Source organism: Chlorocebus sabaeus, unplaced genomic scaffold, assembly GCF_047675955.1.
Source record: "Chlorocebus sabaeus isolate Y175 unplaced genomic scaffold, mChlSab1.0.hap1 unalloc_scaffold_135, whole genome shotgun sequence".
NCBI classification, from domain to species: domain Eukaryota; kingdom Metazoa; phylum Chordata; class Mammalia; order Primates; family Cercopithecidae; genus Chlorocebus; species Chlorocebus sabaeus.
The window spans coordinates 715,001-738,089 of record NW_027327135.1 but is presented as its reverse complement, the minus strand read 5'-3'; the positions used below and the strand labels follow the sequence as shown (position 1 = coordinate 738,089).

Here is a 23,089-nt window from a genome sequence, read left to right as displayed (position 1 = left end):
AGTTTCAGATATACCATATAAGTAAGTTCTGGAGGTCTCATTTACAGCATAGTGCTTAGAGCTAAGAATACTGTATTGCATACTGAAAATTTGCTAAAAGGGTGGATTTTGTGTTCTTACCAACATTTCTTACCAGTAATAATAATAATCATAATGGGGGGGACTTTGGGCGGTGAAGGATGTGTGTATAATCTTAAGGGTAGTGGTGTTCATGATGTATACTTATCCCCAGACTCACTGAGATGCATACCTTAAACATGTACAGCTTTTTAAATGTAATCATAGCTCAACAAACTGGGTTAAAAAAAAAAGAGGTGGTTGGTTAAAAAATTTAAAGGGAGGGGTAGATGTTCCCTTGTTTTTCTCTCTTGGCTATTTTCTTTCCTGCTGCCTGGAATTAAAAAATGATAGGTGGGCATTTAGCAGCCAAACTGGAGCCTCTTCTAAAGTACAGCAGAGCAGACAGCTGGAAGGGGCCTGTGTCCCTAATGAATTTGGCAAGCATCTGTACCAGCCATGATAGGTGTAACTATAGATATAAGTGAGAAAGAAATAAACTTCTGCCTTGTTTAAGCCACTTTGTTCAGACATTAATTTCATATGCATATAGAGAATATATGCTCCTTATGAGTAGGAAAAATGTTTATGCCATATGGTTCATAATGGCTGTTCAGCAATGTAGGATGATGCTGATTATGATGACAATGGTGACAAACAGCATGAAATAATAAGGAATGAAAAAAGTGGTTTAATAGTTGTATATGGTTACTTTATTTAAAGATTCTGCTGCTAATATCATTCAATGTATTTGTATGCCGGTGGGAGTTGTATTAGATGTAGACTAAGAAAGTTTACATTATTTAATGAAAAATACTAGATCAATTTTAAAAAACAGTAAAAATATCATGAGATGGAACTAAGCATCTGTATACCAAAGCAACTCTTCCAGTTGATTTTATGCATAGTAATGATTGAGAATCCCCTGATCTAGATCCAACAGATCTCAACATTTATAGGTGTTATCAAGTAAGCACCTAAGGAAGACAATTTTCCTGACTATATCCGTACCTCCAGTTAGTAATAGATCTAGAGATCTAGAACCCAAATCCAGACCTCCTGCTTCCATGTGCAGTGGTCTTTCGCTGTTCTGTTTTGTTCCACTTGGTGAAGAGGATTTGAGAATAAATGGCCGCATGATTCAACTCCCTCCTCTGCTCTGAGGAATATAGCCTTGTCCTAGCAAGCAAGAAACTCATACAGTAGTGGAAGAGGCAAATATACATTCACTAATCTAACATACAAGGCAGTAAGCACTGTAACATCAACAAAGCACTTTGGGGTTTCAGACCAGGAGCAAGTGGGGTGATTAATTCTTAGCAGGGCTAGTAAAGTCTGGGAAGTGTTCACTAACAAAATGTCTGGTCATTAACGAAAGCAACTGGTTTCTCAACACAGTCTAACTTATTGTAACAATATAAATGGTTGTTTGTTCATAAACTTTCATCTTTTGCCAAAATGTTTGTAGCTTATGTTCCCATTTAACAAGGTTTTCTGGCCAAAACTGTGCCTCCACATCAGTCCTCCCATCAAAGCAATTTTGCAAGCATAGAACACCTCTATCTATGAATATCCCTAATGAGGTACAGAAAGGCTCTTCTTATCCAAACAGAGACATTCCACTGGTGCTAGAGAGCCACGGACGGAAGTTTTCTCTGCCTCCTGGAAATGAAGCCGAACTTTCTTCTTTCTTCAGCCATGAGGATTCCTGTCCTCCTCTTCACCATTTTCTTCTTTATGAGCCAAGTTCTACCAGGTAACAAAATAAACTTGGTTAAGAATGGAGCACCTAACACCTTACAGGGATTCAGAGCAATCACCATCATCTATGACCAGATAGGGGATCTCATAGGAAATCTGGAAGACACACCAGTCTCTGGCTCCCTGGTTAGGCCCAGTTCTGTCCAACCCAACTATACAGGCCCCACACACCCAGTGCCCACCAGGTCCTGTCAGCCAGGAGGACCCGTGCTCATCCCCTGAAGTATCCGTGGGAGCCTGCATCCCACAGGGACCCACATCTCGGGGCCAACCTCCATGGGGGCCTCTTGGTTGTGGTGGCGGGGGGAGGGTAGTTGACCTCCAGCCCTCCCATCCTGGCCACTGTATTTGTGGGGATCATTCAGTCCTGGGAGCTTCCTGGGGACCCCAGAAGGAAGACAACAGGGTGGTCATGGCAGCCTCAGCCTCAGGCTCTGGGCCAGAAGTTGATAACGGCCAATTGAGAGCAACCACTGAATTCGATCCTCTTACAGATACACGAGAAGTTGGTGAAAAACTGAATGTCGACCATTCTATGGTCATCCAGCATTTGAAGCCAATTGGAAAGCTGAAAAATCTTGATAAGTGGGTGCCTCATGAGCTGACCAAATATTTTTAAAATCATCCTTTTGTAGTGTCATCTTCTCTTATTCTATGAAACAACAATGAACCATTTCTTGATCAGATTGTGACATGCCACTAAAAGTGGATTTCATACAACAGCCAGCTCACTGGTTGGACTGAGAAGAAGCTCCAAACCACTTCCCAAAGTCAAACTTGTACCAAAAAAAGGTCATGGTCACTGTTTGGTGGTCAGCTGCCGGTCTTCTGATCCACTACACTTTTTGAATCCTGGTGAAATCATTACATTTGAGAAGTATGCCTAGTTAATCGATGAGATGCATGGAAAACTGCAGCACCTGGAGCTGGCACTGGTCAACATGAAGGGCCCAGTTCTCCACAACGCATGACCACATGTCATACAACCAGGACTTCAAAAGTTGAATAAACTGGGCTATGAAGTTTTGTCTCATCTGCCATATTCACCTGAACTCTCGCCAAACAACTACCACTTCTTTAAGCATCTTGACAACTTTTTGCAGGGAAAACACTTACACAACCAGCAGGATGCAGAAAATGCTTTCCAAGAGTTCATCGAACCCTGAAAGCACGGAATAAATAAGTTTATTTCTCATTGGCAAAAATGTGTTCAATGTAATGGTTTCTTTTTTTTTTTTAAGACCTAGTCTCACTCTGTCGCCCAGGCCAGAGTGCAAAGGTGCAATCTTGGCTCACTCTACCTTCTGCCTCCTGGGTTCAAGAGATTCTCCTGCCTCAGCCTCTTGAGTAGCTGGGATTACAGGCACTTGACACCACACTGGCTACTTTTTGTATTTTTAGTAGAGACGTGATTTCACCACGTTGGTCAGGCTGGTCTCAAACTCCTGACCTCCTGATTCACCCGACTCAGTCTCCCAAAGTGCTGGGATTACAGGTGTAAGCCACTGTGCCCAGTCCATTGTAATGGGTTCTATTTTGATTAATAAAGATGTGTTGCAGCCTAGTTATAAAAATTTAAAATTCACGGTCCAAAACCACAATTACTTTGACAACAACCTAATAATAGAAAAATTAAAAGAGGCCTTTATATTAGAGAGCCCATGGATGATAACATAATAAAGAATATTACAATCTCCATAACCCACAAACTTGGTAAATTAGACCAACTGGATGAATTAAAAGACACAATCTATTAATACTAAAACATAGGAGAAATAGGTAATCTAAAAATATTGATATCTACTTTAAAAATGGAATCAATACCTAATAACCTTACAGAAAACCTATATATTCCAAAAACCTGACATTCTGTCATGTTATTCTAACTGGTGGGATTCGGGGATTTCCATTTTGATAAGAACATAGGTGAGTTGCACACACTTACTTTTAGTGCTCATTGGTCAGGAAACCTATGTCCACTATAGGATACCGCAGAGCGATGCGTTTTGGAGAATTTAGGCAAGATAATATTATTTACAGAGTTAAAGGAAGGCAACCTGTTTTCTGTACAGTAATTCCTCATAATATTACAGGGGATACCATATTTAAACTTTTGGGTATCCCCAGGTATAATTCTTATTTGAGCCACATGTGAATTTCAGACATGCAGGCTTCCCAACTTTGGTGGCTTTCAACAGATGTGGAAGTTAATTCACAACCTACTTTGTGGAGGCATAAAATTCAATGAGCACTCATTTAGCATTTTATTTTAAATATTATTTTTGTAAACTTTGCATTCCCAATTAGGTGAAATTTTAAACCTGTTTCAGTTCTTATCCACCCTTTTTTTTTTTTTTTTTTTCCCCTGAGACGGAGTCTTGCCCTCTCACCCAGACTGGAGTGCAGTGGCATGGTCTTGACTCACTTCAACCTCCACCTCCCAGGTTCAAGCAATTCTCCTGCCTCAGCCTCCCAAGTAGCTGGGATTACAGGTGCCCACCACCACGCCTGGCTAATTTTTGTATTTTTAGTAGAGATGTGGCTTCCCCATGTTGGTCAGGCTGGTCTTGAACCCCTGATCTTGTGATCTGCCCACCTCGGCCTCCCAAAGTGCTCAGATTACAGGCCCGAGCCACCGTGCCTGCCCTCTCCACTCTTTTTAGGCAGAGGAAAGTAAGGTTTGCTTTAAGTTAGGAGGGACTTCCGTGTACCCAACCCATTTGTGTAAATTTCTTCCTTCAGAGTTCTTCAAATCAGTATCACCATCGTTAAAGGCCTCCCACATGGTAATAATTGTGCTACAGGGTTTTAGGAACATGAAGTTTATGTTTGGCTGAGTTAACCTCCTTGCTGTGGCACAAGGGGGGCATAGGTGTTTTCACCAATTATGAAGCGGGTTCACTGTGTAATGGCTACCAACTTTTCTGAGTACAATGAGACCAAACACATCCATACATAAATTCCATAAAGTGAGTTTATTACTTACAAATAACAAACAAAAGACAACAGAAGCCTAGGATTCAATATGAACCGCTACCACAAGATCAGGAAGGCTACCCAGAGCAGATGGATGGAGTTTTGACTGTAAATGCTTCACTTGCACTACAACTGAGGGACCCCAGAAAGCAGCCCACCTTGGGTTTTCTCCCACGATGTGGTTTGCTGGACACAAACGTTAAAGGCCACTCTGTTTCAAGCAGGGACTCTAACAGAGCCTGGGGCTGTTCTGACCAATGTCACCTGATTATCAGGATATTGCTTTCCCAGCATATCATACAGTTATCTTGAGAACTACCAGTAAGAAAGGGAGGAAAATGGCCCTGCACCCTTAAAACTGAAGGATCAGGATATTTGTTGTGACAGAGGCACAGACAGTAGCGACAGAGTGTTCTTGTGAGCCATCTACTAGTTCTCTTGAACCATGAGGCACCATGGATGTACACCTCATCAGGAGGGTGTAGGGGACAGCGGCAAGGGGAGCAGCAGCACAAGAAACAAACAAGGCCACTACTTCTGCCTACATAATTACTATTGTCTTGGAGTGTACAGTAATTAATAATGTTCACATGGCTGCCCTAAACATACAGAGATGGTGACCAGAGTAGATGCAGGGACTACAGAGATACAGCCTGATTCTTGCTAATTAGGACTTAAGTGTCGGCTTATGTGCTGTGCTTCTGTGCATTAATAATCCGGGGCCTCAAAACTGCCTGTTAAGCACAGGCCAAATGTCATGCTGGGGTGCAATTAAACATTCATGTCTAGGAGATGAGAGCATTTTAGTGTGGGAGAAGATGACAACACCTGAAGACCACAAAACACTGTGCAGAACAAAGGGAAGGCCCATCGTCAGCTCATGGTTCTGATTCAGGTGACTGCTGATGTGTTACGAAACCATCAGCCAACAGCAGGTAGGTCAAGTTGAGCAGGTGTCCTGCATGAGGGCTGGTCCATTCCATTCGTGTTGCGTTGCCAATTGTTTCAATAGCGTCTCATGCACCCCACTGGTGAGGAAGAAATGAGCACCCTAAGTTTACTGGCACCGTTAAACACATAATATCTATTACTAAACAGATAAGCCAGACATCAGTTATTAATTACATATAGGAAGATGGCGTAAGCTCCCACAGGCCCAAACAGGGATTAACTTGGGAGCCGGGAGTGGTATCACTTTACAAAAGTGAGGATGTTCCCTTTTTTTTTCCTTTATTTTGAGACAGAATCTCGCTCTATCACCCTTGCTGGAGTGCAGTGGTGTGATCTCGGCTCACTGCAAGCTCCGTCTCCCATGTTCATGCCATTCTCCTGCCTCAGCCTCCCTAGAAGCTGGGACTACAGGTACCCACCACCATGCGTGGCTGATTTTTTGTAGTTTTAGTAGAGACGGGGTTTCACCGTGTTAGCCAGGATGGTCTCAATCTCCTGACCTCGTGATCCGTCCGCCTCGACCTCCCTAAGTGCTGGGATTACAGGCGTGAGTCACTGTGCCCGGCTGAGGATGTTCCTTTGTTCCTACAGGAGTACGTGATTGGTTTGTCTGTTGACTGGTAGGGAACTGAATCATGTGACACTGACTGGTAGGACTGTAATACTCTAAAATACAATATATAAACTATCATACCTTAATGGTGTAATACGATCTTCTACAATACCAAAGGCATCGATGAAAAGCTCAATGTTATCATATGTGACTGAGAGACTGAATGCTTCCTCCCTCAGATTGGTTACAACGTATCGTCCTATCACAGTCCTCTCTCCTTCCTTCAAAGTGAACGATCCAAATAACAGACAGAAATAATAAAGAATAAAGGGCAACAGATGCAAAGAACTCACGAGATGATACTCTATGATAAACTTTATGTACTTAGGAATTAATACCAACTCAGTATTAGCAAAAAACAAACATCTTTACATCAAGAGTAATTTTACCTTTAATAAAGAAAGGTGGAATGTGTATAATGAACAAGGTATAATCAAAGTTTACCAAATGAGGCTAGTAAGACTATCTCAAAAATTCACAATCATTATTCACTGGTCCATTAATCACAGGGCAATACATACAAATGAAACTTACCTGGACGGGCACGGTGACTCATGTCTGTAATCTCAGCACGTTGGGAGGCCGAGGCAGGCAAATCATGAGGTCGGGAGTTCAAGACCAGCCTAGCCAACATGGCGAAATCCTGTCTCTACTAAAAATACAAAGAATTAGCTGGATGTAGTGGCGGGCGCTTGTAGTCTCAAGTACTCAGGAGGCTGAGGCAGGAGAATCGCTTAAACCTAGGAGGTGGAGGTTGCAGTGAGCCGAGATCACACCACTGCACTCCAGCCTGGGCAACAGAGTGAGACTCTATCTCAAAAAAAGATAATAATGAAATAAAAAAATTGAACTTACCTACATATTAGAAAAACATCAAAATTCAACCATGAATCCAGGACATTATCAAATGAATAGACAAAAATTCTACCAACAAACTTCATCTCATTATCTATGAAACTCAAGTACTACTGCTTAAAGAGCATTTACACAACTCTCACCTCAAGGGTTCCCTGCAAAACAACGTGAAATGCATACTCAAGACTCTTTAAGAATGAGTCACTGATAAAAACAATATACTTGTAACTTGTGTAACATTTCATACACTTTTTTCAAACACTGCACGATAATTAATTTGCGTCAGGCTTTCCAAATTAGAAAAGCTTCACTTATAGAGCTTCTTTCCCATGGGAGTTTTCACATGACTTTTCAAGTAAATGTGAAAACTGAAAATATTCTTGCAGTTTCTAAACTATTAGAGTCTTAATCCTGTGTACGTTCTTGTATTTACAAGGTCCAGCCAGCTACAGTGTGCATTTTCATAGGTCCTTGAGTGGGGATGAGAGAAATGAAACATTCCCACGTTCTGGACATTCATAGGGTTTTTCTCAGGACTGAGCTGATGTCTTCATATGGAACTAACACAACTGAAGGCCTTACCACAAATTTAGATTCAAAAGGCTTTTCTCCAGTCTGAGTCCTCCCAAATCTTCAAAAACAGGAAAATCGGAAGGTTTGGCCACATTCCTACATTCTGAAGGTTTCTCTGCAGTGTGAGCCTCTTCATGTTTATGCGGGAATGGGAAAGAGTAAATGTTTTACCACATTTCTTACATTCAAGGGGCTTTATTTATTTGTTTGTGTATTGATTTATTTATTTAGAAATGGAGTCTCACTCTGTCACCAGGCTGGAGTGCAGTGGCAGAATCTCGGGTCACTGAAACCTCCGCCTCCTGAGTACAAGTGATTCTCCTGCCTCAGCCTCCTGAGTAGCTGGGATTACAAGCATATGCTACCACACCCAGCTACTTTTTGTATTTTTAGTAGAGACGAGGTTTCACCATGTTGGCCAGGATGGTCTCGATCTCCTGACCTCGTGATCTGCATGCACAGGGCTTTTCCCCAACCCCCCATTGCTTTTTATGTCCTTGAAAAAGAACTAAGACCACTGAAATGTGCCACCATGCCCAGTTAATTATTTTTATTTATTTATTTGTTTTGAGACGGAGTCTCGCTGTGTCGCCCAGGCTGGCGTACAGTGGTGCGATCTCGGCTCACTGCAAGCTCTGCCTCCTGGGTTCACGTCCTTCTCCTACCTCAGCCTCCCGAGTAGCTGGCGTGAGCCACCGCGCCTGACATTATTTTATTTTTTGTAGAGACGGGGTTTCACCATGATGCCCAGGTTGTTTCACATTGTTTTAATCCAGGCTGGTTATAAACTCCTGGGCTTAAGCAATACACACTCCTTGGCCTCCCAAAGTGCTGGGATTATAGGCTGAGTCACTACACCCAACCTCTATATCATGACTTCTTTCATGGCGAGTAAACTGACTGGAACGAATGTAGGCTTTACCGCATCTCTTACATTCATAGAGTTTTTCTCCAGTATGAATTCTTTCATGGAGGTGAAGGGAACTGAGGCGACTGAAGGCTTGGTCACATTGTTTACATTCATAGGGTTTCTCTCCCGTATGAGTACTTCTATGGTTACAAAGGGAACTCAAATGACTAAAGGCTTTGCCACATTGTTTATATTCATAGGGTCTCTCTCCAGTATGAATGCCTCCATAGTAACCAAGGAAAGTGGAACAGCTGAAGGCTTTATCACATTTGGTACATTTATAGGGTCTTTCTCCCGTGTGAGTCCTTTCATGCATCTTAAGGGAACAAGAAAATCTGAATGTTTTTCTACATTCCTTACATTCGTAGGGTTTCTCTCTAGTATGAGTTTGTTCATGTATTAGACAAGAACCGGAAACAGTGAACGCTTTACCTCATTGTTTACATTTATAGGGTTTTTCTCCTGTGTGAGTTCTCTGATGTCTTTCAATTGAATTGAGAAAATAAAAAGCTTTCCCATATATCGTACATGTATAACTGGATTTCCACTGTGCATTATCATGTGTCTTCTAACACCTGGAACAGAAACGAAGAGTTTCCCACACTGTTCACATTTATGTTGCTTCTCTCCATATGGTTTGTATCCTGAGTGAGCTAAGATGTGCCTGTTAAGGAGGGAATGACGTACAAAGACTTTTCCACAAATACTTCATTCACATTGTTTTAATCCAGGAGAAATGTTCTCATTCAGATCAAGCTTTGGAATTTGGCTGACAACTGTCCATACTGACTACCGTCTTTGCTTTCACACAGTCTCTGTATCATATGAATTCTGTAAAAAAAAAAAAAAAAAAAAAAAAGACAAGCACATTATTATTGGTTGGTTTAATAACTTTCTACTTATTAATAGGTCTTTGACTTACACTGCTACCAATACCCAGGAAAATGCTTTTTTTTTTTTTTTTTTTTTTTTTTTTTTTTTTTTTTTTTTTTTTTTTTTTTTTGCCATGACTGAATTATTTGAAAGTAAATGGGTTACTACTGAAAACACCGCTACCACCTGCATGGCTATGACCAAATTAGTAACATTCATGTGCACAATTTTGTAGTACTATTTTCAAGTAAACTGTTTTCCAAATACTGACTGCTACACTGAAGCACATTACATTTTGGGTGAAATTTTTCTAAAAAGAAATAAATTTCAAGTGACTCTTATTTGTTTTGATCGCTTGTTTTTAAGTTCATGACAAGCTAAGATTCCTTCAGAGGACTTTATTTCCTCTCCTCAGTGCAAATTATCTTATCTCTTTGCCAGATTTTTCAAAGTGATCTTCAATATTCTGGCCTTTCCATTTGTTTCCTAAAATACAGACCCACAAAATTATCATAAATTTTTACAAACTATAGAAACATTACTAGATTTCATGTTCATTGTACAGAGTGCCCATGCCTGATTTCTTCACCAAATCATTCCCTTGCCACATTCCAAATCACAAATAGCACTGATGATAGGGAAATACTTCTGTAATTAAGTGAAATGTGTTGTCATTCTCACCTACAGAAGCCAGGTTCCTGCAGGTTTCCTGCATCACTTCTCTGCAGAGAAACTTCTGAGAAGAATCTAGCAAAGCCCATTCCTCCTGGGTAAAGTTCACAGCCACATCCTCAAAAGCCACGGGGTCCTAGAACATCCCACACATGTGGATAGAAGGATGGGTGGAACTGACAGCACTGGGAATCTATACTCAATCCATAAGCTGTTTACATGATTCTAAAATTTCAAGCATTTATTCTGTGACTTGATTGTCACAACTCTTAATCTGTTCACACATACTCCCTCCCACACAGCAGTACGAATGCTAGAATTGAACTATTCAAAAAGGCAACAGCAAAGTAGAAACTCCCATCTTATTAGAGAAACCAGGGCGTAAGATATGTTGCTAGGAGTTACCATTTAACTTCACTTTGTACATTTCTAGTATCTGTCATAATAAAGTCCTACCTGATGTGCATAAGAGAGTTAATATTATAAGTCTTGAGACTAGTTATTCTTAAAAATGCCTGCTCGCAAAGTTCCATCTTTGTTTGTATTAGTAACTTACATTTTGAAAGGGATTCCACCAACCCAAGTAATAAGAATGACTCACTGCATCTAAATGGCTTATATTTGCCAAAACTTTTTCTGCTGAAGGTCTATTATTTTGTGTCACTGCAGTGGTGCTTAGGGAACCAGACACCAAAACACAGTCTGAACACTAAGTGTTCAATGAATTTCCCTGGTAGACAATATTTTACACATGCTGTCACTTGTTAACTGAGGAGTTGAGCCCATGTGATGTGATTACACCAAGACAGAGTAGGCTCATTAGATTTAACTGAGTAGTAAATAAAACCAATAATTGATATTTGGTAATACTAATGTCACAATTTTAAAAATTTCTTTTGCACAATATCAAGGTAGAAAGGAATAAGAGGAAATGCGACACATGTTTTTTAAAATGACATTTATATCACCACTTCCAGATGTTATTCCTATGAAATCACAGAAATTCCCAACTCAGGTTGTTTTTGGGCAAGAAAAACTACTTTTTCTTACGTAGTAAAAATGACAAATGTCTAATGATTTTTAGTCATCTCAAAAAAGAGTGATGGCTTGTCTAACATACTTCTAAGATTTTCAAACGAAAATATTCAGGACAGCACAGTATTAGCAGAGAGATGAGTAAGCAGATCAAAGGGAAAAAAAAGTGTTAATGACCCAGCATTTATATGGAAAGTTGATGAATGATAGAGTAGGCACTGTAGAATAGAAAAAGAAATCACATGCATTTTAAAATATGAGACAAACCAGGCTGGCATCTACTTGGGAAAATGCATTGTATTCTTCTCTATTCCATGAACCATAATCAACTTATTATATATTCAAATGTGAAAGATAAAACCAGAACACTTTCAGAAGTCACAGGAAGATTTTTTCTTTTTCCGAAGGATTAGGCAGAATTTCTTTTATGTAAGAAAACAGTAACAAAGGAACAGACAAACTCAAACATATTAAAATTTAGGGAATAAAAAGAAAATAGAGTGGGCAGGGCATGGTGGCTCACGCCTGTCATCCCAGCAGCTTGGGAGGTTGAGGAGGGCGATCACCTGTGGTCAGGAGTTTGAGACCAGCCAGACCAACATATCAAAACCCTGTCGTTTTGTTGTTTGTTTGTTTGTTTGTTTTGAGATGGAGTCTCACATTGTCGCTTGGGCTGGGGTGCAGTGGCAACATCTTGGCTCACTGCAACCTCCACCTCCTGGGTTCAAGCAATTCTCTTGCCTCAGCCTCCCGAGTAGCTGGGATTACAGGTGCCTGCCACCAGGCTCAGCTAATTTTTTTGTATTTTTAATAGAGACAGGTTTTCATCATGTTGGTCAGGCTGCTGTGGAACTCCTGACCTCATGATCCGCCCACCTTGGCCTCCCAAAGTGCTGGGATTACAGGCCTGAGCCACTGTGCCAGGCCTAATACCCCATGTTTACTAAAAACACAAAAATTAGCTGGGTGTGGTGGTGGCTGCCTATAATCCCAGTTACTCAGGAGGCTGACACAGGAGAATCACTTGAACCCGGGAGGCGGAGGTTGCAGTAAGCAGAGATGGCGCCACTGCACTCTAGTCGGGCTACAGAGCAAGACAGTGTCTCAAAAAAAAAAAAAAAAAAAAAAACCCTCAGGTATCCAGATAAGAGGATACAGATGTGTCCACTGTCATAAATTCTTCACCATGCTACAAGAGGGAAACTGACATTTTGGTGAATCTTTGTAAATCACCAATTTATCTATCACACTTTTATTTCAGCGGTAGCATTGACAAAGCTAAGTCCTACAATTCCATTTGAAATTACCTTTGAAAAGAACAGACCTTTAATACTACACTCACTCTGGGCAATAAATAAATACGAATTTTTAGCAAATAAAATACATCATTTTACTTTGCCCCTTTGGAAATAGTATGTTTATCTTTCAAGCTGTACAGATAAAATGTATCTTACAGTCAATGAAAAACTGAAACTCAAATAAGTGGAGAAGCCTTTTCAAGGTAACAAATTCAGGGAGAGGCAGTGCAGACTCCAACACCTTTCTAAGTGTCACGGCAGGCCATTCTATCCCTTGGGACACCCATCCTGTTCAGTAAAGTACTCAGTGACCACCTAGGAGGCACTGGCACTGCTCTTTGTCCTCCTGTGCGCCTTCAGTGCATTTTAATGTTCAGGTTGTTGCACATCCTCTCTGGGGTGGGTTTTCCTTGTCCTTTGGGACAGTTTTTCTCTCTTCACAAGTCTGAGACAATCTAGAGAGCAGAAATCATTTCTGCCTTTTCCTCTCAATGTCACCATCCCATTGGCAGACCGTCAATGTGTCTCCGAGGAATAAAAACTCCAGCTGGAGGAACAGTTTTAATGACCTAGCTTTAATCACATTACGTTGTATTGTCCATTCATTTTAATGTCCTAAAAGTTTAATAACCCCAAGGGGTCACCATTTTAGATGAAACTATACCAGGAGATTCCTCTAAGGCCAAGAGCATCCAGCTACTCCCCTGAGAGACTCTACCCCCTACCTCAGGCTGTCCTTGGCGATGAGATGACCCCGGGGCTGATACTCACTAGACCCTCCAAAAGACATGGCCACTGTGGGTATCCTGGGTCATCCCCAGACAGTTCTAAAATACCAGGACTAGGAAAAGACAGGAGGGTGGCTGAGAACTCGACACCCTGTAAAGTTTTCACGTGGGGACCTCAACCTAAAGACATTTTGGTAATATGTACACTTAGGAAAGATGAAAAGAAGAGAGGCACAAAGATTTTTTTTTAACAGTAGAGTGTCAGATGACTTATTCTCCGCTTTCCTCTCATGTAAAGTGCTTGGAAACAGAAAAATATTTTGACCAGCACTGTATTCCCAGCACCTTTACGAGGCCGAGGCGGGAGACAAATTAAAGTCAGGAGTTCGAAACCCACCTAGCCATCATGGCAAAACCCTGTCTCTACTAAAAATACAAAAATCAGTTGGATGTGGTGCTGGGAGCCTGTAAGCCCAGCTACTTGGGAAGCTGAGGCAGGAGAATCGCTTGAACCCAGGAGTCAGAGGTTGCAGTGATCTGAGACTGCATCATTGCACTCCAGCCTGACTACAGGGCGAGACTCCGTCTCAAAAAAAAAAAAATATATATATATATATATAAAATATACATTTAAAATTATTACATGTAGATAGTATTTGAAGTCATGGGACTGACTGTAGGTAGAAACAAGAGAAGGCAAGGAAAGTTTTTATATTTATATTTATATATAAGTATATAAAATTAATATACATAATTATAATATATAAATATAACATATAGGCTGGGCACAGTGGCTTACACCTGTAATCCCAGCAATTTGGGAGGCCGAGGTGGGCAGATCACTTGAGGTCAGGAGTTCGAGACTAGCCTGACCAACATGGAGAAACCCTATCTCTACTAAAGATACAAAAATTAGCCAGGCATGGTGGTGCGTGCCTGTAATCGCAGCTACTCAGGAGACTGAGGCAGGAAAATCACTTGAACCCGGAAGGTGGAGAGTGTGGTGAGCCCAGATTGCATCATTGCACTCCAGCCTGGGTGACAAGGGTTAAACTCCGTCTCAAAATAAATAAATAAAACAAGAAATATATATTTACGTCTAAATATATAATTGTAATACATAAATGTATATATAAATATACATTTATTATAAATTTATTGATATATGAAATATGCTTATTTCTGAGATAGGGTCTGGCTCTGTCACCCAGGCTGGAGTGCATTGACACTATCATAGCTCATTGGAGCCTTGAACAGATGGCTCAAGCGATCCTCCCACCTCAGCCTCCTGAGTGGCTAGGATTGGATGCACACACCACCATGCCTAGCTAATTTTAAAATTTTTTGTGGAGACAGGGTCTTCCTTTTTTGCCTAAGCTGGTCTTGAACTCCTGGGCTCAAGTGATCTTCCTGCCTCAGGCTTCCAATGTGTTAGACGTGGGCCATGCATTTTTTAATTTGCTGGTCTAATGCATTTTTTAATTTGCTGGTCTAATGCATTTTTTAATTTGCGAGTTTATATTATTTAATATTTTGAAGTACTGAATGTGTTGAACAACCAACTTGCAGAATTCCCGAACAAGGATGGTCAGATCTCATGTCCTGGTTCAAATCGCCCCAGCACACCATGGCTAGAAACCTTTCAGCCAACTTCCACTTATGTGTCCCAGGGCAGGACAATGTCACTTGGCCAATCCCCACTAAGAGGGACTCTAGAAAGGCAAGAAACTATTCTGTTCTCTATAATGGAACCTCACCAGGGAGAAGGCAGTTGGGAGGGCCAGCTGGGCCCTCCAACCAGAAGCTTCCACCATCGACCCACTGCCCTAGAACTACACCGTGCTGGGCATTTGGGGCACTGTTATGAGCAAGAGTTTCCGTTTTTCTTCTCATGGGACCTTCATGCTAGTGGCAAGAGACAATTTTTTTTTTTTTTTTTTGAGACGGAGTTTTGTTCTTGTCACTCTGGCTGGAGTGCAATGGTGTCACCTCGGCTTGCTGTAACCTCTGCCTTCTGGATCCAAGCAATTCTCCTGCCTCAGCCTTCCGAGTAGCTGGGATTACAGGATTGCACCACCACATCTAGCTAATTTTTGTATTTTTAGTAGAGATGGGGTTTCACCATGTTGGCCAGGCTGGTCTGGAACTCCTGAGCCACTGCACCCAGTCAAGAGGGAGATTTTCAATCAATAACTATAATTGTGATGAATGCCAGAAAGAAGAATGTGTGTGATGGGGAAGGGACCTAAGTTATTGTCTCATATTTTAACACTTTCACAGGCAATAACTAACAACTGAGAAGCTTAAAACAACACACACCTTTAAGCCAATTTTGGCAAGCTAGGAGTTGAGCACATTTTAGCGGATCCTGTGTTTGGGATCTAACGCTAAGCAGCTGGGCTGCATTATCATCTGAGGCTCCACCAGGGCAGAATCCATTTCCAGGTCCGCTGAGGTTGCTGGCAGAATTCATTTCCTCGGACCCGCTTGGCAAGGGCCCAGCTTTTTGCTTCCTTGCCTACGGGGCCCCTCCAAAGGTCTTTTCTCAGCATATCATCTCCCTCCGGCAGCGCCTGCAGGCGGAACATTTCTCTCAAGTGTGTGAAGGTGATGCACTGTGACAGTGACATCCCATTGCTTTTGCCAGGCTCTATGGGTTAGAAGCCAGTCACCGGTTTGCTCGTACCCAAGGTCAGGAAGACTATGCAAGGGCATAGGTTATTGGGAAGTCAGTCACTTTAGGGTGTGGCTGCCACCACTGAACTTGGTGAGAATTTAAGGGTTGGTAGGAGCTGGCCAGGTACAGGGGTGAGGGTGTGTCAGGCAGGGGTGAGGGCATGGAGGGGGATGCAGAGGCCTGCACCCTGGAATGTCCTTTCACTCCCTGAGGTTTTGTTCTCCTGATCCCTGAGTACATCCCAGAGCACAGTGGGGCCCTAGCAGGGGAGAGATAGGGAAGCATGTTGTTCATCTGGAGACCTTGTTAGGCAAATCAGATTAGGGGCCAGGCTTTCAGTGGTGGGTGTGAGCGTGGGAGTGATGAGTGTTCAGGTGTCTGTGAGAAGAGCGATGGGGATGAGGTCAGCCTCAGCCACCATGAAGACCTGAACTGTGCATCCACCCATCCCAGCAGCATCCCTGAGTGAGTGCCTTCAGGGTCCAGGTCCTGTTTTACACAGGTCCCAGTACCTGGGACCACAAGTACGCACCACCACGATCGGCTAAGTTTTTGTATTTTTAGCACAGATGGGGTTTCATCTTGTTGGCCAGGCTGGTTTCGAACTCCTGGCCTCAAGTGATCCACCTGCCTCGGCCCCACAAAGTACTGGGATTACAGGCGCGAGCCACCGCGCCCGGCCCTACTTCACTCCTAAAGCCCACCATAGGTGCTTCCAAATGTTTGCTGAATCACAAAGTGAATGAGTGAATGGGACTACGTGACTTCGAGCAGCAGGCAATCCTATTCCTTGGACCTCAGTTTCACTTTTTGTAAAGCAAGCCTGTCTCTCGCTCTCTGTCCTAAAAGCCTGAGTTCTGGGCTTGAGATGAGCGCGTCCTGTAGAGCAGACTGCAGGTGGACGTAGAGCTGGGTCTTCTAGGAGGCCGGGATCCGGCCAGCTCTTGGGTCGGGTCCTCCCGCGGAACCCTGTACGCCCAATCCCAGCACCGCCCCGCCCAGCCTCCATTTGTTCCCCTAGGTCCCGCCCTCTCCGCGCGGCTCGCTCCCCATTGGCCGGGGGGCGGGCCCTGGGCGCCCGACTCCGCTGGGGGCGAGGCGGCGGGCGGCAGGCGGGGCCCTGTGCACCTGCATGGTGTGTGTTCCGGCCGCAGCCCCGCGACAGCTGCAGCTCCTTGATCCCAGCCGGATCCTGAGCGTGGAACACGGGCTGAAGCGGCGGCAGCGGCCCCGCCCCGGGGCTCCGTGGTTGAGGCTGCCTCGGCTCTGTCGGCTGCTCAGATGCGCTCCAGTAGGCCCAGGCGCCGCGGCGAGGAGCCAGCGCTCCGAGGCGGCGGCCTGAGGTGAGAACGGGCAACGAGGTCTCCGGACCGGGCGGGGGTCTCTGCCCCGGGCGTGGCGGCTCCGAGCTGGGTTCCGCAGGGTCCGAGGTCGGGATCCGGGGTCCTTGCGCCTGGGCTTTGTCTCGGCCTCGGGTGGCACCGGGGGCTTCGCGCCTGCTACGATATCGCGTGGGCCCGCGCGGGGGTCCCGGTCGCCCTGCCGGTAGGGGCCGGTCCCCTCTGCTCCCCGGCTCCCCGCGTCTGCCGCGGAGGGGACTGCATGGACCCGGGCGCTGGCTTCTGAGCCGAGATGGCGTCACTGCACTCCGGCGTGGGCGACCCAGTGAAACTCCGTCTCGAAAAAAAAAACCTGGTCAAGTGTTTTACCCAGCCTAGGTACGTGTGGTAGAGCCGAATGAAAGCTTAGAAAAAGACGACTTGAGAACTAGCCCAGCAGAGGAATCAGGCGGGATGTGTTGTTACTAAGTGAAATTTGCACCTGTTTTCTCCCAGGCCTCGTTGAGTTGTGTACAACAGAGAGCTCAGGTGTTGGGGGCAGTTGACCGGTTGAAGAATGCATTGCTATTATGGGAGAAACATTGGCCTTTGAAAAAGCAGAACTGGATCCACGTTCTTGCCTGGTAACTGTAACTATCATCTAGTTTGTAAAGGGGAACGCAGTTCACTGAAAAATTCTTATGACAGTGGGGAAAGGATTGGGGTGTCTGCATTGGTTTGTGTAATATAGGTCATATGAAAGAGCATTTAGGCTGGAGGGAGGCTTTTCATCTCTATAACTTTACTTTCACAGGACAATTCCATCATGATTTGAAGATTTTTGAGTGAAAACTACATTGTTCTGCTATGTGTTTCGGGGCAAATTTATACATACAATTTGCTTAAATATTTCAGATGATACAAGAATATATGTGTGGGGTAAAAAGCTGAAATTTGCATTTCCCCTTCTCTAGAAGTAACCATTGTGAATAGTTAAGTCTGTTTTCCAGCTATTTTGTATACTATAAATACACTGTGAACATTTGAGTGTATGTATACATGTATGTTACACACAGTTTTAGAGATGGAATATTGCTGTGTTGCCCATGCTAGTCTCAAACTCCTGGGCTCAAGTGACCCTCTCGCCTCAGCCTCCCAAAGTTTTGGAATAACAGGCGTGAGCCACCGCGCCTGGCCTGCATGAGTATATTTAGTAATTGCTAAGTTACTCTGTTCAGTACGTGTCTATTGAAGTCCCCCATGTGCCAAGCATTATTCTGAATACCCTATACGCACCAATTGACTTAACTTTTAGAGCAACTCTCTTATTGTGGTCCTTTTACAGTGAGGAAACTGAACCACAGCGAGCCTGGGGACGTCGTCTAACATCAAACAGCCAGTGCTGTTGGAATTGAGGTTTGAAGCCAGACAGCTGGCTTCAGATCTCTTAGCTGTTATCATAGATGGCACACCCAAACCTTAGGGCCCTCCCAAGCCTTGCCTGAGCTCTGCGAGAGCCGTGTATGTGAGGTTTCTTTCCTCTTTCAGAACACAAGTCTTGGAATTGTCCCAGACCCTGGTAGGACCTCTTGAGGACCAAAAACAGGGATTCTTCAAGCCTGCCCCAAGGGCCAGATCTCTGATTTAGCTACTTGGAAGGTAGATGTAGAAGAAAGTAATTTTACCAGAACAAAAAGTCAGGATGGCTGGGCTGACTCGGCCAGACGCAGTGGCTCATGCCTGTAATCCCAGCACTTTGGGAGGCCGAGACAGGTGGATCACCTGAGGTAGGGAGTTCGAGAGCAGCCTGGCCAACAAGTTGAAACTACGTCTCTACTGAAAATATGAAAATTAGCTGGGCGTTTTGGCGGGTGCCTGTAATCCCAGGTACTTGGGAGGCTGAGGCAAGAGAATTGCTTGAACCCAGGATGCAGAGGTGGCAGTGAGCTAAGATTATGCCACTGCACTACAGCTTGTGTGACAGAGCGAGACTTCGTCTCAAAAAAACAGAAGGAAAGGGAAGGGGAATGCCTGGGCTGACTCATAGGGAAGAGGCCCTACAGCAGCCGTAGGACCTTGGCCACTTGGGTGGAAAAGAAGGAAGGAAGAGCTTCACCCATGGCGGTGACCTGGACTGCAGAAACCACACTAAACAGTCCACATCCTGGAACCTAGCCACCCCATTTGCTTCTCTTCTCCTTGGGTAGAGGGTTTGGGCACTTTCTACCCTGGAGACTGAGCAGCGCAGCTTCTAACCAGGGTAGGCATTTTTCTGTCCCTGGGAATACAGACAGCGTTCTCATAAGCAGCCCAAATCCTCCTGAACAGCTTTTTGTAGGGTGGGGCAGGGCGGGGCAGAGGGTCATTTTGACTCATAGGTGCCTTTTCCACTTTCACTGTTGATGACTGTGTTACAGATGAAAGTTTTGTTTTTGATACTGAAGAGGGCTTAAGAGAGTGAGCTATTATGGCACATCTAAGTCTACTAAAATAGAACCACAGGGTAGTGTAGGAAAATCTCTTCTAAATTATGGATCACATATGGTGAACGTTAGAAGCCATGTGTACCTAAGTTGAAAAATCAAACCATGTCTTGTATTTGGGTGACCCCGGTAAGTCTGGATGCCACTGCGCCTTGTGTGAACACAGGATGCTGAGGTGTAGGGATCAACAGGCTTTTTCTGGACATCTTGCGCTTCTCCCTTGGGGTAAAGTGGGGCGGCAGTAGCAGCGCACAGCTGTAGGGCCCCTAATATTTGCCAGCTGGTTTACATGTGGGATTCCATTTAATGCAATCTTGGAGGTAAAATTATGTTATTGAAGATGAAGATAGAGGCTTAGAGAAGTTAAGAAAATTGTTCAAGGTCACATCATTTGTTTTGTTTCGTTTTGTTTTTGAGACAGTTTTGCTCTTCTTGCCCAGGCTGGAGTGCAATGGTGTGATCTCGGCTCACCACAACCTCTGCTTCCCAGGTTCAAGTGATTCTCCTGCCTCAGCCTCCCGAGTAGCTGGGATGACAGGCATGCGCCACCACGCCGGGCTGATTTTGTATTTTGAGTAGGGATGGGGTTTTTCCGTGTTGGTTACGCTGGCCTTGAACTCCCAACTTTGGGTGATCCACCCAACTCAGCCTCCCCAAGTGCTGGGATTACAGATGCGAGCCACCAGCATGGCCAAGGCCATGTAATTTCTTAAGTTGAAAGATGAAGTACTGGATGAACTCAGAAGTTTGACTTCAAGGCCCTTGATCTTTCCATAACACGTGGTTCCTTCCCTGGTTGGTCGGAGTGACTGAAGAACTCAAGGAAGCTGTGTTTTGTGGAAAGAGGACCTGAGGGGTGTATGGTCTTTCCAGGCTTGGAATCTGCCATGCTGGGCTTCTGAATTGTGTAGCTTGACCATATAGAGAAGCCCCTCATTTAAGACTTATTCTTTGAGGAAAATGAAGGAAGGCCACCCACATGAGACAGGCAGAGACGACTTTCTCAGAGCTGCTGTGGCAAGAGAGTCGGCACCGTCACTTGCGTGTGGCAGGGACTGACATGCAAGTGAGTGGCGGATGAGGAGTGGGGAAGCTTCAGGATGGAAAGAACGGCTCCCAGTGGAGGCTGTTGTGGGGGCTGGAGGCGGCTGTGCAGAAGTGGGGTGTCCTATGTGATTGGTTAGGGGCTTATTTGGCTTTCTCTGAATGATCCTAACTGGAAACATGGGCCAAAATTAGGGTGGCTGTCAGTTTTGAGTCAAGTCCTGGTCACCTGGGACAGAGTTGTGGTTTAGTCTCTGGGTTGTGGAGAGAGAGCAGTCTGGCTTCCTGTCTGATGTGCTAGCCTGGCTGGCCTCCTGGCTGTTGACTGTAGATAGGGGATTGGTTTCCTGGGTGGGCAGCTACAGGTTGTGATCTGAGTTCTGTCTTTCTACATATGATTAGGCAAGACCTGTTTGTATATTCAGTCCCTCATTTTTCTTGTCAGTAAAAATATCAAGTGACAAATTGGATACATTGGGAAGATTTTAGATGTCTGTGTCCCCTGGAGGAAGTTTTCACATTCACATTGAATCAGAATGAATATAAACAATGGGGCCCTTTATCTTGAAGATTTAAAAGAGGAAATCTTCAACAATACTACCTCGGCGCCATTGCCTCTCTGTCCATCGTTAGGGAATGTGTTTTTATGCACCGCCGGCTCATCGTCCACCAGTTTGTGGTTGATCCAGTTCTCTATACGTCTTACCTTGTGTGTATCTCATTGTTTGCTAGTGTTAGCTTTCCCCTTCGTCAGTGTAGTTTATTTGTGTAGCCTCTGTTGGTAGGAAGTTATTTGTGGAATTTGTGAATGGAAGGGACCTTGGAGGTCTGCTAAGTCAACCAAGTGATTTTAGAGATAAACGGAAATACAGGGAAATTTTCCAGTTAAAATACAGAAAAATACAGGGAAATACAGGCAAAACCAGGAATAGAAAGCAGTGTTCTTTGTGCCACAATGTCACTGGAAGACAGCTCAATGTGGGCCTAAAATGCAGAGTAACTAACTTTCATTTATCTCTGCTTCTGACTCTTGCTTTCAGACATTTTAAATTGACCTAAATGTGTTAGCAGAAATATGAAAAGTCCTGACTTGTTTACATATAAGGTACTTTGTCGCCTCCTCATTTGGTTGTTTTTTTCCAACAAGATTGAAAAGACATTGTTATAAACTGAATGTTTATGTCTCCCCCAGATTCTTGTACTGGAGGTCTAACTGCCTGTGTGATAGTATTAGGGGGTAGGACCTTTGGGAGGTGATTAGGGTTAGATGAGGTCATGAGCGTGGGCCCTGGTCTGACAGGATTGGTGCCCTTAGAAGAAGAGAAACCAGGCCGGGTGTGGTGGCTCACACCTGTAATCTCAGCACTTTGGGAGTCCGAGGTGGGCAGATCACGAGGTCAGGAGATTGAGACCATCCTGAAATCCTGTTTCTACTAAAAGTACAAAAATTAGTTGGGTGTGGTGGCACGTGCCTGTAATCCCAGCTACACGGGAGGCTGAGGCAGGAGAGTTGCTCGAACCAGGGAGTCGGAGGTTGCAGTGAGCTGAGATTGTGCCACTGCACTCCAGCCTGGTGACAGAGTGAGACACTTTCTCAAAAATAAAAAGAGAAAGCAGAGAGCTCTCACTGCCCTGGTGTGAGGAAACAAGAAGAAAGATGGCTGTCTGCAAGCCAGGAAGAGGTCCCTGTCCTGGAACTGAGTTGGCCGACACTTTGATCTTGGACTTCCAGCCTCCCGAGCTGTGAGAAATAAACTAATGCTTAAACCACACATCCTATGGTGTTTTTGATGGTATTTGCCTACGGTATTATGGCCATCTGATTTGACTGATACAGAGATGGTTCCAGAATACTGTAGCCTGTATCTGAATTGGTGATGCCATGAAAATAAATGTGGTAGTTCATTCCTTTATATAAAGATAGTGCTGTGAGCCCAGGGCCTTTGCTCATGTCTTAGTTGAGTCTTGTTTTCTTATAATAGCTTCCTAATTTCTCTTTTCCCCCTCTAATTTATATTATACAGCTGGATTAAATCATATATGGTATGATTTTATACTTTATGTCTATACAAACTTGTAGTGATTTTATTTCATTTGATTTGATTTTTGAGACATGCCCTTGCTCTGTTGCTCAGGCTGGAATGCAGGCGTGCCATGACAGCTCCCTGTAACCCTAAATTCCTGGGCTCAGGTGATCCTCCCGCCTCAGCCTCCTGAGTAGCTGGGACTACAGGTGTGCTATCCTGCCTAGCTAATTTTTAAAT

The 23,089-nt window shown here is 44.0% G+C and overlaps 1 long non-coding RNA gene across 2 annotated transcripts in view; it reads right to left on the bottom strand.

Annotated features, from left to right (window-relative positions):
• Window positions 1–3,509: 3,509 nt before the first annotated feature.
• The window catches only part of LOC140711038 (uncharacterized), a 32,561-nt gene continuing 12,981 nt past the window's right edge, over window positions 3,510–23,089 (bottom strand). Inside the window, exons 1-3 of one of the 2 annotated variants that reach the window (XR_012092186.1) lie at window positions 10,251–10,506; window positions 6,893–9,527; window positions 3,510–5,822 (exon numbers count right to left, since the gene is read on the bottom strand). This is a non-coding gene — a long non-coding RNA (uncharacterized lncRNA). Of the gene's footprint in view, window positions 5,823–6,892; window positions 9,528–10,250; window positions 10,507–23,089 lie in introns of those variants that run through there. The other variant, XR_012092185.1, reaches the window with a different exon arrangement.